Source organism: Grammomys surdaster, unplaced genomic scaffold (assembly GCF_004785775.1).
Source record: "Grammomys surdaster isolate TR1022 unplaced genomic scaffold, NIH_TR_1.0 214, whole genome shotgun sequence".
NCBI lineage: Eukaryota > Metazoa > Chordata > Mammalia > Rodentia > Muridae > Grammomys > Grammomys surdaster.
In genome coordinates this window covers 556,875-579,325 of record NW_021604659.1, presented here as the reverse complement: position 1 = coordinate 579,325, position 22,451 = coordinate 556,875, and the positions used below count along the sequence as shown (strand labels likewise).

General features: G+C 45.6%; 1 protein-coding gene across 2 annotated transcripts in view; it reads left to right on the top strand.

Moving 5' to 3' along the window:
* The window catches only part of Ptpre (protein tyrosine phosphatase receptor type E), a 150,791-nt gene that overhangs the window by 55,199 nt on the left and 73,141 nt on the right, over positions 1-22,451 (top strand). Inside the window, exon 2 of one of the 2 annotated variants that reach the window (XM_028772533.1) lies at positions 7,208-7,230. The exons of the other annotated variant lie outside the window; for it this stretch is intronic. The gene's annotated coding sequence lies outside the window, so the exon portion shown is untranslated. The remainder of the gene's footprint in view (positions 1-7,207; positions 7,231-22,451) is intronic. 2 annotated transcript variants of the gene reach the window in all.

Sequence of the window (22,451 nt, the reverse complement as noted above, 5' to 3'; positions counted from 1 at the left end):
CTCTAGAGGCCATCACTGTGACATCTTCCTTCCCTGGGATGGTCTAGATTCTGATAAGGACACTCTATACTCTAACTATCTGCCCCAATCCATCACTTAGGGAAGACATTCAGTTTAGCTCAAGGTTGCTGCAGAGGCTTAGATGTGTTCTACTGCAGATCCATTCTGCCCAATCTGCAGCATGGTTTTAGAGAAATGCCTAGGCATGAGACCAGTCTTCAAGGTTTACGGGAAGCAGAGGCCATGGACCGTTCTCCCAGGCCAAGCACCACCTCACCAGTTTCACTAGAAGTCTAGCTCCTTGAGTCCTTTATGAAGTACCTCTCCATCTACATGTGTCCTAGGCAACAAGCTGAAAAGCACACTTCAGTTGGCTGATTCCTAGTGTGTCTGTGAATGTTGAATTGTCTTGGGGATAATTTTTATCCCACACAGCCGTATCAGTACACAAGCAGAAAGTAGCAGAGAAAAGATTAAATTGTATCTGATGTTTTTCTTGGGGTAAACTTGTTGGGTACTATGGGACAGAAAACCAGAGTCTGCAGTCTATCAATGGAGAGACCAGCGTGGGACGGGCCTTGGCTAGCACGACCATGGGAGATAGCTGAGCTCTGCTCTGTTTCCCACTCTTAAATGGCATCATGGGTAAGGGAAAAAGAAAGATGGGAACTAATATCCAGGAAGCAAAAAGTCTATAAGCAGCTGTGAGGGGAGGGGATGGGGAGCATAAAGGGGACTGAGGCCCTCTTCAATAAAGTGTGGCCGATGAAGCAGGCTTGGTCATAAGTATGTCACTCAAGCCTGAGAGTAGGTGGAAGGGACAAATTGACAAATGACTCCAAAGCGAGTAGTGGATAGCCAATGAAGCTCCGTGGGTCAGCCCGAGAACCCATGGGGGTTCTGTATGAGAAGTGTTTGCTTGTCTACTGCTGCAGAGAAAATGGGGCCATTGTTTGTAGAGTTGGTGGTATTGATTTTTTTTTTTTAATTCTGAAACTGTCTTTAGTCCTTTGGATGCTGTCTAAGGGGTCAGGGACAGAGGTTTGTTTCCTCTGCCAATTAAAGAATTAAAAGGCAGTAAAGAAGTGTTGCTGAGGATCTTGGCCAGGGAAATAGGGTACCCTCTTGGGGTTCTTAGTCTCATTAATAAAAGAAGTTAAGAATCCTAGAAGCTAAAGGACAAAGAACAGATTCAAGTTGGAAGCTCAGGGACAATTTATTGGCCTTAAAAAGGAAAAGCCCAGGGCTAGCAAGCTGTAAATCTTGCAGCTGTGTGTGTGTGTGTGTGGGGGGGGAGATGGAAAAGAGGAGTAAAGACGATACAGCTTGGGATAGAGTATCAGGTCAGCCACCTGGCGGCAAACAGACACACAGCAGAGAAGGCGCTTTAAAAAGGAATCAAGGAAATCCAAAGCCTTAGAGAGTTAGGAAGCATACTTAGGCTTTGGCCAGCATCCAAAAGAAAAAGAAACAGTTACACCTTTCAGAGTCAGACCTCGGAAAGGCCAACAGAACTAGCTAAACCCTGTAGCCACTCATAGAGACTGCCCTAGAACGTAGGGATTATGGGAAGGAAAAGTGCATTGTCGAAGGCAGATGAACCCACCTTTCTTGGCCTGTACCCACTGCTTTAACCCTTAAAGGAGGAGACAGGGGCATGCCTCCACCTAGAGGAGGTTTCCATTCTTTACACTGTAAATCCTTTCCAAGTGGGCTGGCAGAATTGCTGTGGATGAATCTTCTAAGGAAGTAAGCTTTGCTGATCCTGTCTTCCTAAGTCACACCCACATCATGATGCTTAGAATCTCCCTGCAAGATCCAGAGCTCAGCTCTGCAGCATTAGAAGTAAAAACTGTGAATCTAAGAGGTGATGGGGTTGGTCCATGAAGCCATGCCTGAGCTGTGTGTGCTGTGATCAGAAGGCAAATCCCTAGGTGAGCAACCTAGGCTGAGGTGGGCTTGGGGCGTGAGCAAGCACTGACAGAGCAGGCAGAGGGTCCTGTTTCTAATGACCTCATGAGGCCAGTTCTGTCCAGGATGACCCCAAGGAGACGGCGAAGCCTGTAAACCAGGTCTGGAGCCACTGCCCTGCTCAGCAGTGGGACTCTTTGTAGCAAGGGCCTCAGTTTCTCTGTCTATAGCACAGCTCTAGTAACGAACTCCTCCCGGGAATACTGAGAAGCTGAGGTGGCTCTTGTGGGCCTCTCCAAGGAGCTTGACAAGGCTGTTCACACTGTTCTACCTTCAAGGACAGGAGCCCACAAAGAAGCAGCTCCTGGGGTAAAAGATAGAAAAAAGGAGAAAAAACAACAATCAACAACCACACAGGTCCAAGTCGTGACAGTGACTGTCACTATATCACTACCAGAAAAGTGTGTGAGCCCTGCACCAAGAGATGAACAAATCGTTAGCATTTGTCTGAAGCTGAGAGCATCTGTGCCTCTGAAGAGAATAGATCCGAACTGCCATGCTCCTAAATTCCAGGGCAATCACAACCCTGTAGACAGATGTAGCAATCTGGGAAACCACCGGGCCTGTGCTTGCAAACAAGGATTCCCCTAGCTTACTAATATGCCAAGAGGGCACCCTACAGTGAGCAGTTAGAGAAGTGTCATATGTAATTGGGTGGAGAGCAAGCAGGTATCGTGCCTGAGAATAATTGCTAGAAATTGTCCAACATTGAGAAAATGTGCTAGTCTGTTTGGGTTGACAAATGGATAGTGAGGCGATGTTACCTTGGAGACACTGTTGCAAAGGTTCTCCTCCTTTTCTGGGTAGTTTGAACCTATGAGATAGGCAGAGGAACATCTTACCACACTCCTTTGTGTGGGGAGACTTCCCTCTTCTACATTCAGCCTCTCTTCCCTGTTCTTCAGTGCATCAGAAGATGGAGAAGTAGCAGCTTTGCTGATATCCACAAGGTAAACAAGAAAGCTGTGAGACTTGGCTGTGTGAGATCTGTGTAATCTGCAGCCTCGGTGATTAGGAAACATGACACGCTCTCAGCACTCCACACCCCCTGGCAGCATAGTGTGGCTGTCTGATGGAACGCAGGCAAGCCGGAGGTATGGTTGGGGCACAGCCATCCCCCATTGCCTGCGGCTCTCTTGATAGGGCCTTAGTTACTATTCTATTTCTAGCAGTGCCCTGCTGTTTAGCCAGTCTGTACATTCATGGGAATAGTGATTGGGCTTGAGGGTTACTACAGCTGACAGTGGATAACAATTCTTGCTACCCCAGTGGTCTTGAATCATTTACCGATGCCTTCTGGGAAAACCGGAATCTCAAGAGAAGGCGGCCAGAATGCAGCCAGAATGGAGGAACTTGGCCAGGTCTGATTATTCACAATAAGATTTGTTCAAGGCCAACGTCCCTGTTATTTCCCCACATAGAGTTTTGTGTGCCTTTTGCTTTATGGAATCTTCAACTGTCATAAAAATTGGAGATATGAAAAATGAGCGCAAGAGTTTTAAAGTAAAAAGCAAGCGCTTCCACAATTTTTAAAATCTTATCGCCCATTCAAAAGAAAAGTCTGTAGATAGATAAGCTGCAGGCAGCAAAACGCTGCCCACAGGATTGTCCGAGACGCACGTGGGCCACTGGTGTACAGAAAGACATTTTGCTCTTGTCTGAGTTCAGAATGATTGGCTAGCTCTGTCTACCTCAACAGCAACTGTTACTGTATCCTCAGCCAGGGTAGTTCCATGAACTTCTAACACTACACTCGATTGTCTTTTTCATGAAGCTTGGCTGCACAGTGACTCCATTTGCTGGGTCCTTCTATCTTGGGAACCATCAGGGCCAGGCCTAGCTGCTGGTTACTTCCTTTGGGAGCTCTCTTCCTGGGCCTGACCTTGCCTGCCCTCAGGCTTTCCTCAGGGTGGATTTCCCCTTTTCTGATGTTGTCACCAGCCTCTTTCCCAGGGTAAGCCAGGCTTCCTCCCTCTCCTTTCTGAATGGATGTGGCTGTGTACTCAGGCACCACCAACCCCAGCTTTTCCTCTGTAGCAGGTCAGTTCAGACTACTCTCAATCCCAGAAGAGGGATGTGGCCTGTCTGGCTCTTTCCAGGTATTTCTAGACTAAAAAAGACAGTGGAACTGGGAGGAATTTGGAGGAATACATCTGCCTGGAGCAGAATGTCATTCCAGGATGTGGCAAGCAGCGCCCTAGACACTAAGAACTTAGAGAGGGAAGACAGTGGCTGCCCTGAAGGCTTCACTAAGAGGACAGAGCTACCACCCCAAACTATGAGCAAGCAAGGCCAGGGGATACAGCCAAGAGTAGTAGGCTGGAGGATCCTCCTACTGTCCCCCTTCCTCACACCACTATAGGCTATAGGGTCCCCATCTTTAGGGAACACCCCCTTCCCTTACCTCATAGGATAGCTGTGAGGTGTGGGGAGGAAACAATAGAAGCTGTCCCCTTGGTTCCCCACCCCCTCCTCCCTCCTTCCCCTTTTTGGAGGATGCTGGCTTTCAAGATAAGAGCAGGAAGCTTCTAGTTTGTGGAAGGATGTTGAACAAACTGCTCACATCAACGGCCACCTCAACCCGCAGGTTTTAAATGTTTCATGTGCAGTTTTAGAGGTTTTGCTCAGCGAAATGTGGACTGTCTACAAGGCCTCAGGCTAAAGGAAATGTATAGTTGGTAGAGGTTTATTTTAAAGCCTGTTTTGGGGTGGTGGTGGTTTTGTTGTAGTTCTGCTTTAGAGGAATAGTTATCCAATCACGCATGAAGCACAGACCAACAATGCTCAGCCCATTGAACTACCTGAAGTTCTGGGGAGTCAAACTCTGTTTAAAAAAAAAAATACAAAACCAACAACACATTACTTCAAAGTTGGGTTTTGAGTTATTATTTGTATTTGGTTGTTTACCTACCTATTGACAAAACAGCCTATGCTTCCACACCAAACTAGCTTTTTCCTTTGTGGTTTTAGTCAGGTTTGACCCAGTCTTGTGCCTCCAGCTGTAGTCCTGTCCCAGAAGCCTCTGTTTATTACTGGGCTTTACTTCATATTGAAACGAGTCAGCATAGCATTGGAAGGTAGTTTTAAGCATTCTTGTCGATTACCCTGGGAATATGGAGGCAATGTCCACCTTAGCTTTTCCCGTTGCCTGACTCCAAGCAAGCACTTTTGCAAGCTTCTTCTCTGGGTATTTTAGGGTGAGTGAAAGGAGTGAAGTTTTATAATAAACTGCTCTACAAAAGACAGTTTACCTGTCCATATTAACCACTTTCTGCCCAACACTCAGCCTCTGCCTTGGGCTTGGGCATTATGTTATATGGGGCTCTGTGGCATGCTGTGAACCCTTTGCAACTATGTGACTCAGCATGCTGCCTCTTCATTGTTTTTGATTCCTTCCCTAGGGAATGACGTGACAGCACACAGTGTCAGATGTTACAAATAGATCGAGAATGCTGTCGGTTTGTTGTTAATAAATGAATGTGTGATTCTGGGACTGTCAGTTTCCCTGAGTATGGAATTACCATTGTTCCCTCAACAGGTTTTTTTGTTAGCCTGTGTAACACTACAATATCCGTGAGCTGTCTTTGTCCTGTGAGCTAAGTGCATGTCTTAGCAATAGGGGCTTTTTAAATCTTTAGGAATCTCTACATAGACCACTATGCCACCTCAGAAGTACACTTTATACTTCTCTTTTTTAGTTCCTATGTCTTATATTTTTTCCCTTGCTTTATTGCATTGACTAAGATTCCCAGGGCAATGATATATATTAACGGCCAAAGCAGATATCCATTGTGCCATTAGAAGTATAATGAGTACAGATTTTTCCAAGCAGCTTTAACATTTTTTTTAGTTACCTGAATTAGTTTTCTGCTTCTGTGGCTTCAAGAGTATTTCATAAGTTAACTTCTAAATTTGTAACCATAGAATAATTTATAATAACTTGTTATGATTTGTACTGCAGAGACATTGTTAAATTTCTTGTAAAGTAACTAGCCTTGCCAGGACTATCATCACAAGCAATCTGGTAGAAAGCAGCATGGAGTGAGCCAGCGATTTTAAAATAGAGACAACTGAAAACCAATCCTACCCTTTAACTGTGTGAATGAGTAATCGCAACCCAACCACATCTCCATCCGCAGGCAGATGAAGGTCTGATAAGCCTCATGTGGGATTGCCTACTTCACCAACAAGAACACAGAGTTGTATCCATCAGTTGATGGATGGATAAAAAGACTGGGGGGAGGGTGAAATATTTATTAGTAAAAGCAAGTGAAGTACTAGAACATTCTATGGGATGGACAGGACTCGGGAACATTATTTTCAATGAAAGAATCTCATTGCAAAATGTCATATATGCTATCAGTCTATTTCTACAAAATGCCAGGATAGGGAAACCCACAGAAAGAAACTGAGTGGTTGTCAGAAGCCAGAGAGAGAGCAGAGTAGTGGACAGTGAACTAATGAGTGTGTGTTTCTTTTTGGATGATGAAAATGATCTTATATTTGTAAGTCTTTTTTAAAAAAATTAATTTTATATCAATGTGTATTTTACCTGTATGGCATGCCTGTGTACCACATGTGCACAGAACCTGAGGAAGCCAGAAGATGATGTAGCCCTTGGAACTAGAGTTACAGAGTGAATCATGTAGGTGTTGGGAAACAACACGCTGTTAGCTGAGCCACTTCTCTAGCCTCTAATATTAGATTTTAATGAGGGTTACTAAATACCCGAGTATACTAAAAAACAATAAATTATACATTCTGAGTGGGCAAATGTAAATTATATCTTAATAATTCTTTTTAATAGGAAGAACACATGGCTTGATTAAGCTAGACAGAGATGATACCAGGGGTGTGGAGTAAAAAGGTGCCTCTAGATTGAAAGGTCATCTTCAGGGAAGATGTGGGGACTGCTTCGGGTGGGAAGTTTACAGCCCTCACTAGGGACAGCAACCTATTGATATCAAGTTCTTGAGGGCTGGGCTGGGTGTCAAATACTTCAGATCCTGGGGAGCCACATATGCTGCCAGAGAGTACAAGAAGGTTTGGTGCAGGTCACAGGTGTTGAAAGCCTATGTATGTAGCAAAAAGAAATTACCATGAAGATCAAACAGTCTCCAGAAAATCCTGAAAAGGGTGTCAGGACTAGCACTTTTGGAAATTGGAGACTCAAGTGAGAGACCAACACTGTCACTAGAAAACTAATGTTCTGTTTTTCGTCTTCTTTCTCTTTCAGACTATAGCCCTCATTTTCCCTCGGTGAGTACATAACTTTCTAAAAATTGTTTCTAATGCATGATTGGTTAGCTTAAAATGCCTGGGTTTTAATTGTTATGTAAGGCTTATCTTGTTGAGAAATGGGCCATATGGTCAGAGGGTGACATGCGAATTTAGTGCCTTAACTTACTCAATGGCTTACATCACACTTCTCATTATTATTTTTTTCCTCCTGGCGTTTGAAATGTAGTCCAGCCACTCAGTGTCCTGAGACATATTGTTGTGAGCTGTTCCCACGTGCTTTCCTTTCTCCATCCTGTTTCTTTTACAACCTTATCTCAGTGGCACACATTCAACACCCATTAGGGTACGCAGTGGCACATGGTGGCCTGATGAGGATTCCTTCTCAGAAGTGGATCTGCTGCCACAGGGGGAAACTGCTAAGAGGGTGCTTTTCAGAATGGCACTTTTGGTAAAGATGCATCAATGTCATGGAATCTTGTGTTGTACACCATCAGGATCCAGATAACAGCCAAATTCTACTCCTTTGATACCTGTAAGAAAATACGACTTTAAACATCATGGCTCACATCTTGTTTTGTCATGTTTCAGACAAGTTCTCACTATGTTGCCAAAGCTGGCCTCAAACTCACCGTCCTTCTGCTTTGGCATCCTTAGAGATGAGATTCCAGGCCTATACCACCATCATCTCCCTTCATAGCCTTTTTCAAAAACATTTAAATAAACTTAATACTGTTCTCCTTTTCAGAAGAAAGGGAGAGAGGGGAGTCTAAGAGTTTTGTTGTTTTGTTTGGTTGCTTGCTTGTTAAGACTGTAGGTCTGACTGGCCTAAAACTCACTATGTAGACTAGGCTGGCCTCAAATTCATATGATCCTCCTGCCTCTGCCTCATAAGTATTGAGGTTTAGGGCGTACTCCACCAAGCCCCACAGAATCTGAATTTAGGAATGACTGCGTTGAGGTCACAAGAGGAGAACAGAATGCTCAGCTGATATGCTTCACTTAATAGGCATCACCAGAGTGCGAAGTAAGAAGTCACATTTCCAAATACACAGCCACCTTTGAAATATCTTACTACTGGGGCATGCTGACACATGCCTGTAAGCCCAAGACTTGAGAGGTGGAAGCAAGAAGTCTAGAGTTAAAGGCTAGCCTGGTCTACATGAGACCCTGTCTCAAATAACAAAACAAAAACAAGAAGAAGAAACTTTTACTGTGTTGCAGATTTTAAGGTTGTTAGGTTGGTTCTTTCACCTGCCTGGCCTCCTCTGTTAGGCAACGGGTCTTCCATTGGTATTTCTTCATTGGAACATAAATGGGTGCAGTTGTGCCTGATTTTATCAAAATTGGGTTACTCCGGTTGCTGTTTCTTTATTTTGGCAAAGCGGGATAATGATAACCCAGAATTTATCAAGCTAAGAAAGAAGGAAGCCTTTGTCCTTTCTGAGTTTTATGGTCCTGTTATCTGTTGCATTGTTGTTAGATGTCATTGATTATGAGTGCCATCCAACTCTGCTTGGGTAAATGGAGACAGAGGGGACAAAGGGGAGGCTTACTGGAATCGTTTGTATGAGATAAAGCTTTAATTTTGAGTCAGCAATCCCTATTGTCTTGGAACAATAAGCTAGAGGTGTTGACTTGTACATGTTGGCGTGAACGCACATAAAACATGACACTGTGGATTTGAGCATTTTGTTTTGTTTTTAATGTGCCTTCTGTGCTGGAGTGAAGTATTCATAGGTTAGGCCCCATGGATTTATCTTTTGAAACACAGGACACAGATTCTGGTTGATTCTAAGCATGTGACCTTTGTGCTCCTTGGCACTTCACCCTGGGCTGGCTTGTCCAGAGTCAGCCTTCCTTCCTCCCATTCTAGCATTTCCGAGCCTCTTGGTCCACTGCCCTGATGCCCAGCAGCGACCCAGCAGCTGTCCAAATGAGTGATCCTGTGACAACAGCTGCTAGCCTGGCCTCAGCTTCTCCTCCCCTCAGAGCCATGTTTTAAACCTAGCAAGCCCAGACCTCCTGCCCAGCAATGCTAAACTGACTTTTGTGTGTCTGTGTTTCCTGTGTGGATCTGTGATATCCAGGCAGCAGCTCCAATCCTCTTGGTCCTGACCTTTGACTCTGTGTCTACTCTGCATTAGTCAGCCACTCAGTTCCTGGCTTTAAAAATATGGGACTGAGGGATGTCTCTGTGGTAAAGTGTCTTCTGCGTATGCTTGAGAACCTGAGTTCCAACCCCCAGTACCTACACAAAAAGTCAAGCACAGAAGTGAGTGCATGCAACTGCAGTGCTGGGAGTGGGCAGGGCAGAAGAATCCTGAGGGCCAATTGGCCAGCCAGTGTAAGAGAACACCAATCATGCTCCAAATACAGTGAAAAGCCTTGATTCAAAAGGTATATGATTGGGAAAGACATCCCAATGTCAGCCTTTAGCCCCATACATGCCAGCAAAGGGCACACACACACACACACACACACTTTTTGACTTCAGGAATCTTTCTATTTGACATGAGGCATGTTTGAGGAGTGGACAAAGTAATCTATTCTGCCTTCATTGGGACTCTGCTTCCTGGGCTGTAAGCAAGATTCTCTGGCCTGTTTGGTCTTCGTTGGCAAACATTTGAGACTTAGGCACAGAGCTTCAGGATTTCTGTGACTGGTCAGAGAATGATTTCTAGCTTCTGGCCTCTAATGCTGTCTTCTGGGTGACTTGGAACTTTGGACAATCTGCTTGGGTAGTGTAGGTAAGCTCCCTGAAACTGGAGGCTGTTGTCCATGCTTTGTGTGATGGCTGTAGAAAAGCCTGGCTGGCAATCCTAGCAGAATGGACACATCAGCCTTAGCAAACTTCTTTTCTTCTGCCCAGGAGGATGGGGCTATTTAAGGGAGATATACCCAAGCAAAGTTCAAAAAACCCAGCTACTGTGACCACTGCTGCTCCCATGTTAATATCAACACAGAATCAAGGCAGCTGTGTCCAACTTCTAAAGAGTCATAGAATTGGGCCTTGGTATGTGTAGGTACCATACTGTATGTCAAAAGGCCTTGAGTTTACTGGCATCATTTTTAAATTTCCATTAAAAAATAACTATATTAATATTGACTTTCAAAAAAAGAATCAAAATTATTCTCTTTTGTTTGGGAAGTCTTTTAAGCAAGAGTCACCCCTTTTAACTTTGAATTTAACAATAAACTTAATAAAGTTTTTGCTATGCAAGTAGGAAGAGCTGAGTTCAATTCGCAACAAATATATAAACTGCTGGGTGTGGAGGTACACACTTGGAATCCTAACACTGGGGAGGCAGAAACAAGCCCAATCTGTGAGACTCACTGGTCAGCTGCCCTGGGCAAATTAGTGAGTTCCTGGTTCAGTGAGTTAGCCTGCCTCAAATATAAGTCAGAGAGCAACAGAGAAAAGCATCTGATGAGGACCTCTGGCCTCTTCACAGGTACACACACACACACACACACACACACACACCCCACAAGCTGGTACACAAAATCAAAAGACAAAACAATGGAGTAGTTCTGTCATGCTTATCTGTGGCCAAAGGTCTTTCATCTGGAGAGTGTCACAGCTGAGTGGGTTCCTGTGGTCCAGAATTTAATGCAATGAAATAGGAGAGTAAGGAATTTATAGAAGACAGATTATTAAGGTTTAAATACATTCTTCAGACTGGAGGAGCATCTTCACTTTAAAATCTAAGGGTGGCCATGACCAAGAAAAAAGCAAATAATGCTGTATAGTGGTGGTCTCACTTTGGCTCGTGGAAACATCAAAGGGATAAAAACTGAACAAAAGTGCTAATATCACATAGCAGCTGGGCGTTCACCAGTTCACCAGGACTGACGTATGGTTCTGCCCTTCACACTTTCAGAACATGTTTCGTTTTCTCCTCTGAGTCAATGCTTTTTTGGTGGTGTTGGTATGACTGACCATGAAAGCAAGATAGTGATCTGAATTTTCAAATAATAGTTCCTACCCTTGGTCTTTGAGGTGGGGGCACCCTTAAGTGGAAGTCTGGGATAAGTTTAGTAGGCTGAGCAGGAGCTGAATGCCCTGAACTAGCCTTTGGAATCACAGGAAGGAGCAAGAGTAAGTAAGCATAGCACAGGAAGAGGTGCCGCTCTGAAGGGTGTGTGGCCTGGGCCCTCCGTGAGCCCTTTGCATGCACTTGGGCTTTCCGTTAGCTCCTGGCTCCCTGAGCTTCCTCTCAGATTAGTAGAGCTTCTGGAAGCAATGAAAGGTTCCTTCCACTGCTGACCTCTGAAAGCCTGTGGAGGTCTGGAATGCACTCTGGGAACTGAGGGTGACTCATGGCCTTCCAGTCTCAAACCCTAGGGAGCTTCCACCTTTCTTCTAGAAGTGCTTCCCAGAGGAGTCTGGTAGGAAGTCTATTGTCACACACAGAGCCAGGCAATCCCCCATCCGTCACTCTTTCCACCTGAAGGGAAAAAGGAACTTGGGTTTTCCATATAAACTCCTGTCTCGTCACCGCACCCTGCGGCAGACCTTGACATTCATCTCAAAATCCATTTCAGCTGACAGAGAAACATGGATTCCCCAGGGCCAGGATGGCTGCTATGCATCATCCCAGTTGGACAAGAGGTAAAGAGGGGACCCTAGGGGAGCCTTTCTTGTCATTTTTAGATTTCTGTCATGCTTACTTATCGTATAATTTCTAAAGTACCCAAAATGTAGGTTAAAAATTATCAAGGCTTTCGCTGAATGCAAATTGGCAAGCACTTCTGCTAACTTTGTCCAGCCCTGTGCCAGAAACCTGGGTTTGTCCCAGAGCCAGTTTGGTACCACAACCACCCAAGCTGCCAGCCATGAACTGGGCTCAGCAAGGAGCTGCTGTCTGGGTCTGGAGGGGTCTGGAGGGCCATCAGACCACAAGGAATCAAAGGTGAAGTTATTCTTTCTAGTGACCTAAACAATTTCCACCTATTATCAAGTAGGCATTTTTATCATCAGGAGTGCCCTCTTAATATCATTCTTTGGGATTTGGGAAGTAATTAGAAGTAGCCCACTGAGAAAGGAGGAGATAGTACCTGAAGCAGGACATGTGCCAGGTCTTCAAGATGTATGTCTTTAGTGCGAAGGCTAGCCCCCCCCTTGCCCTGTGAGGTTTTCCTGTCTGTGGAGCTCAAATGATAGAACAGATGGAGTGGGCAACAACAGGGCAACAACAGGGCAGCAGCAACAGCAGCTGCTGCCTGAAGGGTGCCATCATTCACAATGCAGACAAAAAGTGTAAGAGTCCCATTGTGGGTATGAGTTACAGGGAGATTTCTCAGACCCACTGACCTCTGAATTAGGAGCAAGGTCAGGTGCCAAATGCAAGGATAGATAGGGACACAGTTGGGAACTTATTCTCAATGGCATCTCTACAAACAAGAGTATCTCCCATGGCAGTTTCAATATCAAGCAACCGATTAGACAGCATCTTTGCAAAACCTGCCAATCTGTACCGACTTTCTAGAACCCAATATGATGTGAAGTTCGATAGAAGGTATTTAAAATGTTAGTGGAAGGATCCCCGTGGAATTGCTGAACAAAGAGGCTTCACATCATGGGTCCTTTTTACAGTTTAACAGGAATAGGCAAATGCAGGAGGAAAGATTGAAATTAGGCTGTTGTGTTGTGAGGGCTAGTTGGATCTCGGCCACCTTTTAAGAACATGTTGGTGATTCCAAACAACTCCACAGGTAGATCCACAATGAGAAATGGTGCAGATAAGTGAGACAGGGAAGCTTATGCCCGTAGTTCCAGAATTTGGGAGACTAAGACAGGAGGATTGCTGTGAGCTCGAGGCCAGTCTAGGATATATAGCAAGATGTAGAGATGTATGTCTGTTAAAGCCGCCATATCACCGTGTGGTTGCTGAAGAACAACATTCTGATGCTGATAGAAATGATTATTTGGAGAGCAGGGCATGGTCTGTTTCCTGTTTTGCTAAATAGTTTAAATACCTTATGCTGAAGGCACAAATTTCATTTATTATAAGGTCCATCTAGTATAGGACACTTGACAGTTTATAAGGCATGTTCAAATTTACTTTTATGTGGGCCTCATACATGCTTGAAAATAGTCTTGGCATCTCTGCCTTGAAGAATAAAAAAATCAGAACCAAGGGCTGGAGAGACAGTCAATGAGTCAGAGCCCTGGCCACCAAGTTTGAAGACCTGAGTTCAAATCCCCATTTACAATGTAAAAGATCAGGTATAGTCACATATCAGCATCCCCAGTAACCCCAGTGCTATGCAGGCAGAGACAGGAGGATCTGGCCTCCTGGATCATGCTGGCCATAGCCTAGTTCCACATTCAGAGAGGGACTGTCTAGGGGAATAAGGCACAGAGAGAACAGGACAATTAAGGGTCTCTTTTGGCCTCTGCTCCTGCATTAATACACATATCACAAACACGTGCGTGAGCACAGAGAGAGAGAGGGGGGGAGATTATAGTTTAGTTGGTATATGAATGCAGGTACCCAAGGGTAGCAGAGACCTCTGTAGCAAAGACTATAGGCAGTTGTGAGACATCTGACACAGGTGTTTGGAACTATCCAGGTCCTCTATAAGAATAGCATATGCTCTTAACCACTGAGTCATTCTCCAGTCCCTACAGATGTTACCTTGAACATGAACTATGTGCCATTCCCTATAGCAGACTAATAGACCGAACTTGGCAGAGTTGTTTGAAATCCACTAAAAAAACCAACAAATACTTCTCAGAGTCCCTCAAACTGGCAGAGTCCTTTTCTTCCTTAAATGCCAGTCAGCTCTCCTACCCATCACCCAAGGTGAGTCATACATGTGGAAGAAGGAACTCTACTATTAAAAATATTATTTTACAGCTGGGCAAGCCCACCGAGCACACTGACAAATCACAGCATTTTATAGGCCGTGCACACGGCTAGCAGGTGGATTGTTGTATTTTGGAACAACCTCATGACCATCAAGTTGATCTTGGCCAGGGTTCCCAGCGATTTCCGCATGTTATCTGCTAACCAAACTCAGTCTTCCAATCTCTTCTCACACCCTCACTGGGTTTCCTTTCCAGTACAGCCTGTCCACTCCCTGGCCTAATGTTTATCAGTATCTCCTGCAGTCTCATAGTTGTATGTGGTTTTAAAAAACATGTTTTCTGGAGGACCTGGGAGATGACTTAGTCGGTAATGGGCCTGCTGTGCAAGCATGAAGACCTCAGTTCCTATCCTTGGCACTCACATAAAAAGCTGGGCTTGGTGGCACACACCTATAATCCAAGTACCAGGGATGTGGAGATAAGAAGATTCCTGAGCCTCACTGGCCAGCCGGTCTAGATAAATCAGTGAGCCCCAGGTTCAGTAAAAAAAAAAAGTAAGGGAGACACTTGTCACTATTAGCTATCAGCTTCTGGTTTCCAGCCATAACACACACACACACACACACACACACACACACACACACACACACACGTTAGCCCCTAGATCTGATTAAGTTTAAAAGGCTAGTCTGAGGTCTTGCTCTAGCAAGAATGAATGTGAATTTTATACAGGAGTTTAGAGGAGACCTGGTTGAGGACAGATGGTAAGCCAGTGGGGACCAGAAACCTGGTAACCTAATGGTTTTATTTAAGGACTTGGATGAGTTCCTTAACCCGAGTCCCACCTTCCTTGTCTAAGATATGAAGGACTAGGTAAAGATTTTTACAAAGATCTCATCAAGGCAAAACTCTGTGATAGCTGGATTTGAGCCAATGACAGAGGTCCCCAGCAGATAATGATGGCTGTGTATCAACCATGACTATGGCCTGTGAGGTTAGTCCCTACTGGGATGGGTTTGCAAATTATTTATCTTTGTGATGATAATCTCTGTTTTGACAGCAGCTGTCCTGAGGCCCTTCTCTCTGTCCACTTCTATTTGCTCTCAATCTGCTAAAAAAAAAAAAAAAAAAAAAAAGGAACTGTAGGAAGGTTTTATCAATGGAAAACTTTTATTTGAAAAGCAGTCAGTTTTCTTCCCATTCTGCTGCTAACAGGCAACAAGAATAAATAAACATTGGGGTTCTGTGAACTGTGACTTTACAAAGTGGGCCCAGGCTGTAGCTGGATGGTCAAGCATTTGTCCAGTGTGCCGGAAGCTCGGGGTTTTATCCCCACAGCTGCAGAACCAAGAGGGTGGCTCTCCACTGCCCTCAGATCCAGTCTACAGAATCCTTCTGGGAGCCACAGAGTGCTTTAATTCACTTGTGGAGGTGGTTCACTGCAAAGGCCAGTTAATATGCTTAGAAACCATGGACACCCCAATACTGCCCCACTCCACACTTTAGGAGTTTGGCAGAGGTCAGATTGAAAAGTGTATGTCTTTGAGATGTTAGAAGTTCCTCATGCCCACCGCCAGTCCCAGGAATTTCTAGTTCACAAACCTATTTTGGCTTCCTTCCAATATGAAGCCAGCTCTGACATTCTCTTATGCTGTTTCCTGTTGTGGGTGGACTGATTTAATTTTTAATGAGTGATTCACTGTCCATGGCCGTGTGTTTTCCTCCTGTTGAGCTGAGTATTAAGTCATGTTTCCTTTAAAACATTATTTTTTATATCAACCGAGCAATATGGTACTCAGCTGTGGAGACAAAGGGACCCAGTCATGTCCCTCAAGGGATGGCATTTAACCTGCCCTGGGAAATGACAGTTGTGTGCTGTGCTGCTGTTCTCCAAAGAGGGGACTGCCTCTTAAGCAGCCAAACCGTTTGTTTTATCACAGTATTTTTCCAGAGCTCTGTAATTTTGAGAAGAGTTTTCAGGGATTTTAGCATTAATCTTGAGACCCTTGGGAAGCCTCATGCTAGACATCCCTGTTGGAAAGCCTGGCCAGAACATCAGTTGCCCCATTGTTGTGGGTCTTCCTTCATGTCTGTTATTCACTCCACATGGCTTCCGTCTGCTCAGCTAGGTCATGACCTTCATCAAAATCAGCACCAGAAATACACCAATCCCCCAGAGCAGTTCCTCTTCTCTTTGGTCCCCTCTCTTGCCAAACTCTCACCAAGTGCCTCTCCTATAGGAGGTACCAAAATGTGGACCACCCTGGCCTTATGAGGAGACTGTCCTCGCAGGCCTGAACATTGAGCAGGGGGACTGCTGGCTAAGTGGTCCCAGCTTTCCTCCATAACCAACTCAGTGAGACCCCAGTATCATATTTTACAGTGAAACCTGTGCACTTGAGAATCCAGGAGGGAGTTAAACCCAGCCACCAAATGGCTCACAGAGGTAGCAAAAAGATGAGCAGAGCAGACTGGCCTGCTAGACAGGGGAGGTTATGAAGAAGAAGTGGCAGCTGCAAGAATGAGGGCCAGTGAGGTGACTCAGCAGGTAAAGGCGCTTGCCTCAAGCCTGGTAAAGGGAGTTCAGTCCCACGTGACTAAAAGAGGGAACCAACTCCTTCAACTTGTTGATCCTCTGACCCCCACCCCCAACACACACACGCTCACTACACACACACGCTCACTACACACACACACACACACACTACACACACACACACTACACACACACTCACTACACAAACACACACACACTCACTACACAAACACACACACACTCACTACACAAACACACACACACTATACACACACACTATACACACACATGCACATACTACACATACATGCACACTTGCACTACATACACACAAGCACATATACACACACATAGACATGCACACACACTAAATGTTCATAAGAAGCCCAGAGTAAATGTTTTTAATAAGACAGTTGAGGGGATGCGACAGCTATGCTTCAGGGGAAGCAATGCTCTAGAAGGCAGTCTTGCTACAAGTGAAGGTTCCTAAAACTACAAAGGCAGCAGCTGAGGGTGTCCTGCTTTGAAAATGAGCTGCTTTTTGTTTATTTGGTGCAGGAGATTGAAACCAGGGCCTAACACACCCTAGGCAAGAGGTCTGTTCTTCAGCCCCACCCCTTCCACTCCACACCACCAATCTATTCTTTTTTTTTTTTCTTAAGATTTATTTATTTCATGTATGTGAGCACACTGTTGCAGTCTTCAGACACACCAGAAGAGGGCATCAGATCCCATTACAGATGGTTGTGAGCCACCATGTGGTTGCTGGGGATTGAACTCAGGACCTCTGGAAGAGCAGTCAGTGCTCTTAACCACTGAGCCATCTCTCCAGCCCCACCAATCTATCCTTAACCTGACATCTAGAGCCTGGGCTCAGGAGGTGCTAGTGCAGACGGAAGGGATAGGTGGCTGTGCCTGGCTCTCCTGGGCCCACTGGAGCCCACGAGACACATGTATATATTTACAGAGAGACAGCGAGCTGGGGCAACAACCTTCCTCCTATTCTTATTCCTTATTCCTTCCTCTTGGGTTTTGGATGCTGATCTACCTGTATCTAAAACCCAAGCATCTCACTGGAAATCCAGATGCTACATCAGGGAACCAAACTCGGAGTTGGAAACCCGAGATCCCCCTCAAAAGCCTAGGAACCACAGAACCACAACTGAATCTAGATCTGTACCACAAGCCCAAGAGATGATTAGAAAACCAGCCAGCACTGATAGAAGGTCCTCTTCCCAACAAACCCAACCCAAACCCCTGGTCAGGGAGCCATGCCTCTGTTCTAGGCATTTGTAACTGTCTGTGGACAGTAGCCTCCATCTTTCATCCCAAGTGTGTTGACCTCCTAAACCTCTTAAGGTTCAGAAGTGAGATTTGTTTTATTTTAGTTGGGCTCCAGTGCACTTTCTGAAGATGTCTGCCATGCATACAGCTGTGTCCTTGTGATACGTTTTTATATTTTAGTTGGAAAGCCAGCAACTGCGAGAATTAAAGGAATGGACAACCTGCTGTTTCCAGCCTAGATTTGGTGAAAGACGGAGTCCTATTGGGGGGCGGGGGTCCAAGATACTGGGGGTGATTGTCTGAAGTCCTCCGGCCAAAAGTCAGAGGTCTCCCTTCATGAAGGTCATTGCTGAAAGAGACAAAATATCGCAGGGAGGGAGAAGGCAGACCCAGGATGGACACTGCCCACTGACACAGAACCAGAGTCCAGCTGAAGGCAGGACTTGTTTTCCTATTTCCCGTTTCCTATTCAATCCACATTTTCTATACTATGTGACTCATAACTTAAATCATGCTTGGTCGGATCACAGCCCAGGGCAGAAGAACATCTATTTTATCCCATCTGACTGTGACATGAGGCTGCAAGGGCCATCACTGGTGAATGAACTCATTGTATTTGAGTCCCCAGGACTTGCCCAACACCTAGCAGATCTGAGAAAGCTTGAAAACTAATCTGTGACTATTCGAACAAATGAGCAGACCCGCATGGGGAGAGGGCATTCTTTACTCAGCCCAGGGCAGCACTCACGGTGAACGAGCCAGATGCATCAAATTCGGGGTCACTCGATCAAAGGGCACTGAAGAAAAGCTCCTTTCTTTTCTTCTGTGTCCCCTCTGGACTGGTCCTAATCAGCGTTGCTTACTTTATCTCCCTCTAATACCACCCTCCCTCAGGCAGAGGGGCACTCTCAGTCCCTGGACTTGGCAGGGGGACGGAGGCCACACAAGCTCTACTTTCCTGTGCCCGAGCCCTGTCTTCTGCAGGGCAGTTAGGGGGAGGGGCAGACAGTAGCAGATGAACCTGGGGAGTGTGGAAGAATGTGGACAGGGTGTGGATCAAGACACCAAGTTCATGGAATGTCCGCCACAGTCCATTTTACATGCAAAACACTGACTCAAAAGATAACAGATTTAGAATGGATTTCCAAGCAACAGTACAGAGCCTTGGGCCTCTAGACAGGGCTTTGCTGATCACATTTCCTCTGGAGGTGAGTCGTGGTCAGCTTACTGTGTGCTCACCCATGGGGTGATAGAAACAAGAGCATATGTCCTTTGCAGTTAGAGTCTAGTGACCCCTGATTTCTTACCAGTTTCTGGAAAGGTCTTCTCTGTCACACCCAATACCCAAAGCCTAGTGCATATGCCCTGCCTCTCTGTCCTACTGCATGATGCTATCATGGAAACACATCCCACTGTTTAGGCCTGTTGTGTTTGTCTATCCTTTTGTCATGAGATCATGAACCTGTTGGACAGATCTCTCTGTCTCTTTCTGTCTCCCTCTGTCTCTCTCTCTGCCCCCCCCCACACACGGCAACACCCAGAGAACCTGGGTAGAAAGAAAGACTGACATCAACTAACACCTCATGTGTCTCAGGAACTCTTCAGTGGTCCTCCTTGTCAGCACCACTGGTTCTTGTGACCTCTTTGCAGGATATGGCCAAGTTTATTGCAGTTTTGTGACTGTGCAGGCAGGAGTCAGGTAGACATGTTGGTACTTCCAGCTATCTCTCTGCTTGATCACAGGGAAGAGCCCCGCTCTGGTTCTGCGCCAGCTCCCATGCCAGCCAGCACTACACTTTTCAGTTCAACTTGGAGTTTTGATGCCTCTTGTCTTCCCAATCCCTACTTCCACTGTTTCAAAGAGCTAATAGATGTGCCAGCTGATCAAAGTCACTCATTACCATTGAGTGACTCTGCCTTGATGTGTTTAGTCACTTAAACCTGTGTCCAAAAACGAGACCCTGGAATCATGTGGGAGTTTCATCTAACAAAGAGAATGAACCTGTTCTCAGCATCAGTGCTGTGGCGCCTCTTTCCATGCGGGCAGGGTGGCAAGAGAGGCCTCTCAGGCAGTATGGCTCTACCATTCAACATCCAGCAGGTTCTCACATCTCTCTCAGAGATAAGGACCCACAGCACATCTCCTGCTTTCTGGACTCAATGAGGTGAAAGGTGTGGCTGGCAATGGCACAGACCAACCACCAGTTCACCGTAGGGAAGGCCACTCAAGATCTTCTGAGCCCCAATGCCTAGTTTCCCCCATCCATTTCCTTGAAGCTCAGGATGTGTATAGCTTCCTACTAAACTTGTCCCTAAGCCAGAGCAAGCTAGAAGGACGCTTTGGCTTTTGTCACTGGGGCAGCCAATGCGGATATGGCCAACACAGAGCAGAATGGAGAGCTACACCACTGGGAAACTTTGTTGGGGTAGCTCCACTTTCCTGTTTGAGGGAGCAACAGGGAGGTAGAGAGGCTCAGTTTGCAAATGTAGTACCCATGTTAGGTTGCTCAAAACCACCTGGAACTCTAGCTCCAAGGGATCCCCTTCTGGCCTCCAAAGCTAACTGTACTCATGTAAAACACACACACATGCACTCACGAGCACACACGCACACCTGCAGTGAGCACACACATGTGCATGCACATGAACACACTCGATTGAAAGTGGGTTTCAATAAGGCTCTCAAGGTCATAGATCCAAAGTAGCATCCCAGAGTTGCCTGTGATGGTCTAAAGACTGAACCTGAGCTGTTGAATTGGATGAGGCTCATGGCCTTCTGTAATTTAATTACCAGCATCTGCTGTAGGGTTGTTTTAAACACCTACGTGGAAAACTAGTTTCCAATGATGCTGCTCTATTCAATTATCATTTTTTAAGATATCACAGGATAGCTACACTGAAAGCACCACCTACATGAGTGCCAAAGGAAAATAGCCCATTTATGACCTAATCATCCCTCCTTGCCTCATTTCGCATTCTGTCTTATCCTAGTCACGCATGCACACACTAAAAAGTTATCCTGGCTCACCTTGAACCAAATGGATTTGACCTCTATTTATAAGATGTGCCTTAGCGTGAAAGAGGGAGCTTTCTTTCCGAGTTCATTCAGCAAGCCATCTGCCTCTGGCTTGGTCCTGTGTTAGATGTCAGCCTCGGGGTGAGTCTCATTTCTCTTGGAAAATTCATGTCGTGGACATTTTGTCGCCAGGAATCGGTATGATTGACTTTTCATTTCAGAGTGATGTCAAGGCTCATGTTATTCCCAGTGTGGACATGGAGTAGTGAATGATGTCTAATTATTTGGAAAAGAGTAGATTTCTTGAAGGATGTGCTGTGTTGGGAGCTTCTGTTGCCTGGCAACATGTAACTTTACCGGGGTGTCACCAAAGACATTTTAAAGGGCTAGAGACACACACCAAGACAACTGCATGTTAAGGGGAAAACCTGGAAGCTGCCCTGTTAGAATCATGGAAGAAAGCAAACACGGAAGAGCAGGTGTGGTTGGGGGCTGGGTGCAGAGCACATGCCCACGCACAGGTGTGAAAGGGGCAGGCTAGCCCTGTTTCATCTCTCTAAATGTTGGGTTAAAGCCTATTCAAAATTCTCTCTCTCTCTCTCTCTCTCTCTCTCTCTCTCTCTCTCTCTCTCTCTTCCTCCCTCCCTCCCTCTGTGTGTGTGTGTGTGTGTGTGTGTGTGTGTATACACTTGTGTGCAGATGCCTGTGTATAGACTTGTGTGGAAGCCAGTTGTGGACATTGAGGGTCTTTCCTCTATTGCTCTCTCCTTCCTTCCTTCCTTCCTTCCTTCCTTCCTTCCTTCCTTCCTTCCTTCCTTCCTTCCTTTTTTTCTTTTCTTTCTTTCTTTTGACAATGTCACTGAGCCTACAGCTCACCATTTCAGCTAGACTGGCTAGTCAGGGAGCCTGAAGACCCAAGTGTCATCCTCCCAGCACTAGAGTTACAGACCAGCACTACATCTGGACTTTCTACATGGGTGTTGGGATTCGAACTCAGGTTCTCCCGCATTGCACAACAAGTACTTTACTCACTCAGCCATCTCTCCAGCCTCATCAGATCCCTCATTTCCAACAATACTACATCAGTCTAAGGTCTGCTTCTAAGTATATATGCCTATAGCTTCCTTTTGCTCTCTTTGCACCTCTGCATCAGGGGATGGTTCAATCAACTCCTGACTATTCAGTCCACCACCTAACTGTTTACCTCTGTTCTCAGTCTCATTCTCTGACAGAAGCTGTGCTCACGAAAACACTTCTAATGGGGAGAGAGAAGGTCGGGTGTGCACTCAGGAGCAGGGCTAACATGTCCAGGCTGCTGTGAATTACTGTAAATGTCGCAACCCTCATTTCTTTTTGAGGTGGGTGTTGTAAGAAGTGTGTCCATTTATGATGGCAGCCTGCATCTGAGGTCCCCACAGCATTCTTTCCTATGTGGAGAATGTTTTCTTTGTGTCACTAAAACAACAAAACTTCTCAGCCTGCAGTCATGCCATGCGGAGGAGATTCAGGAAAGGGATGTGAAGGACACAAAGCAAAAGTGAGAGAGAGAGAGAGAGAGAGAGAGAGAGAGAGAGAGAGAGAGAGAGAGA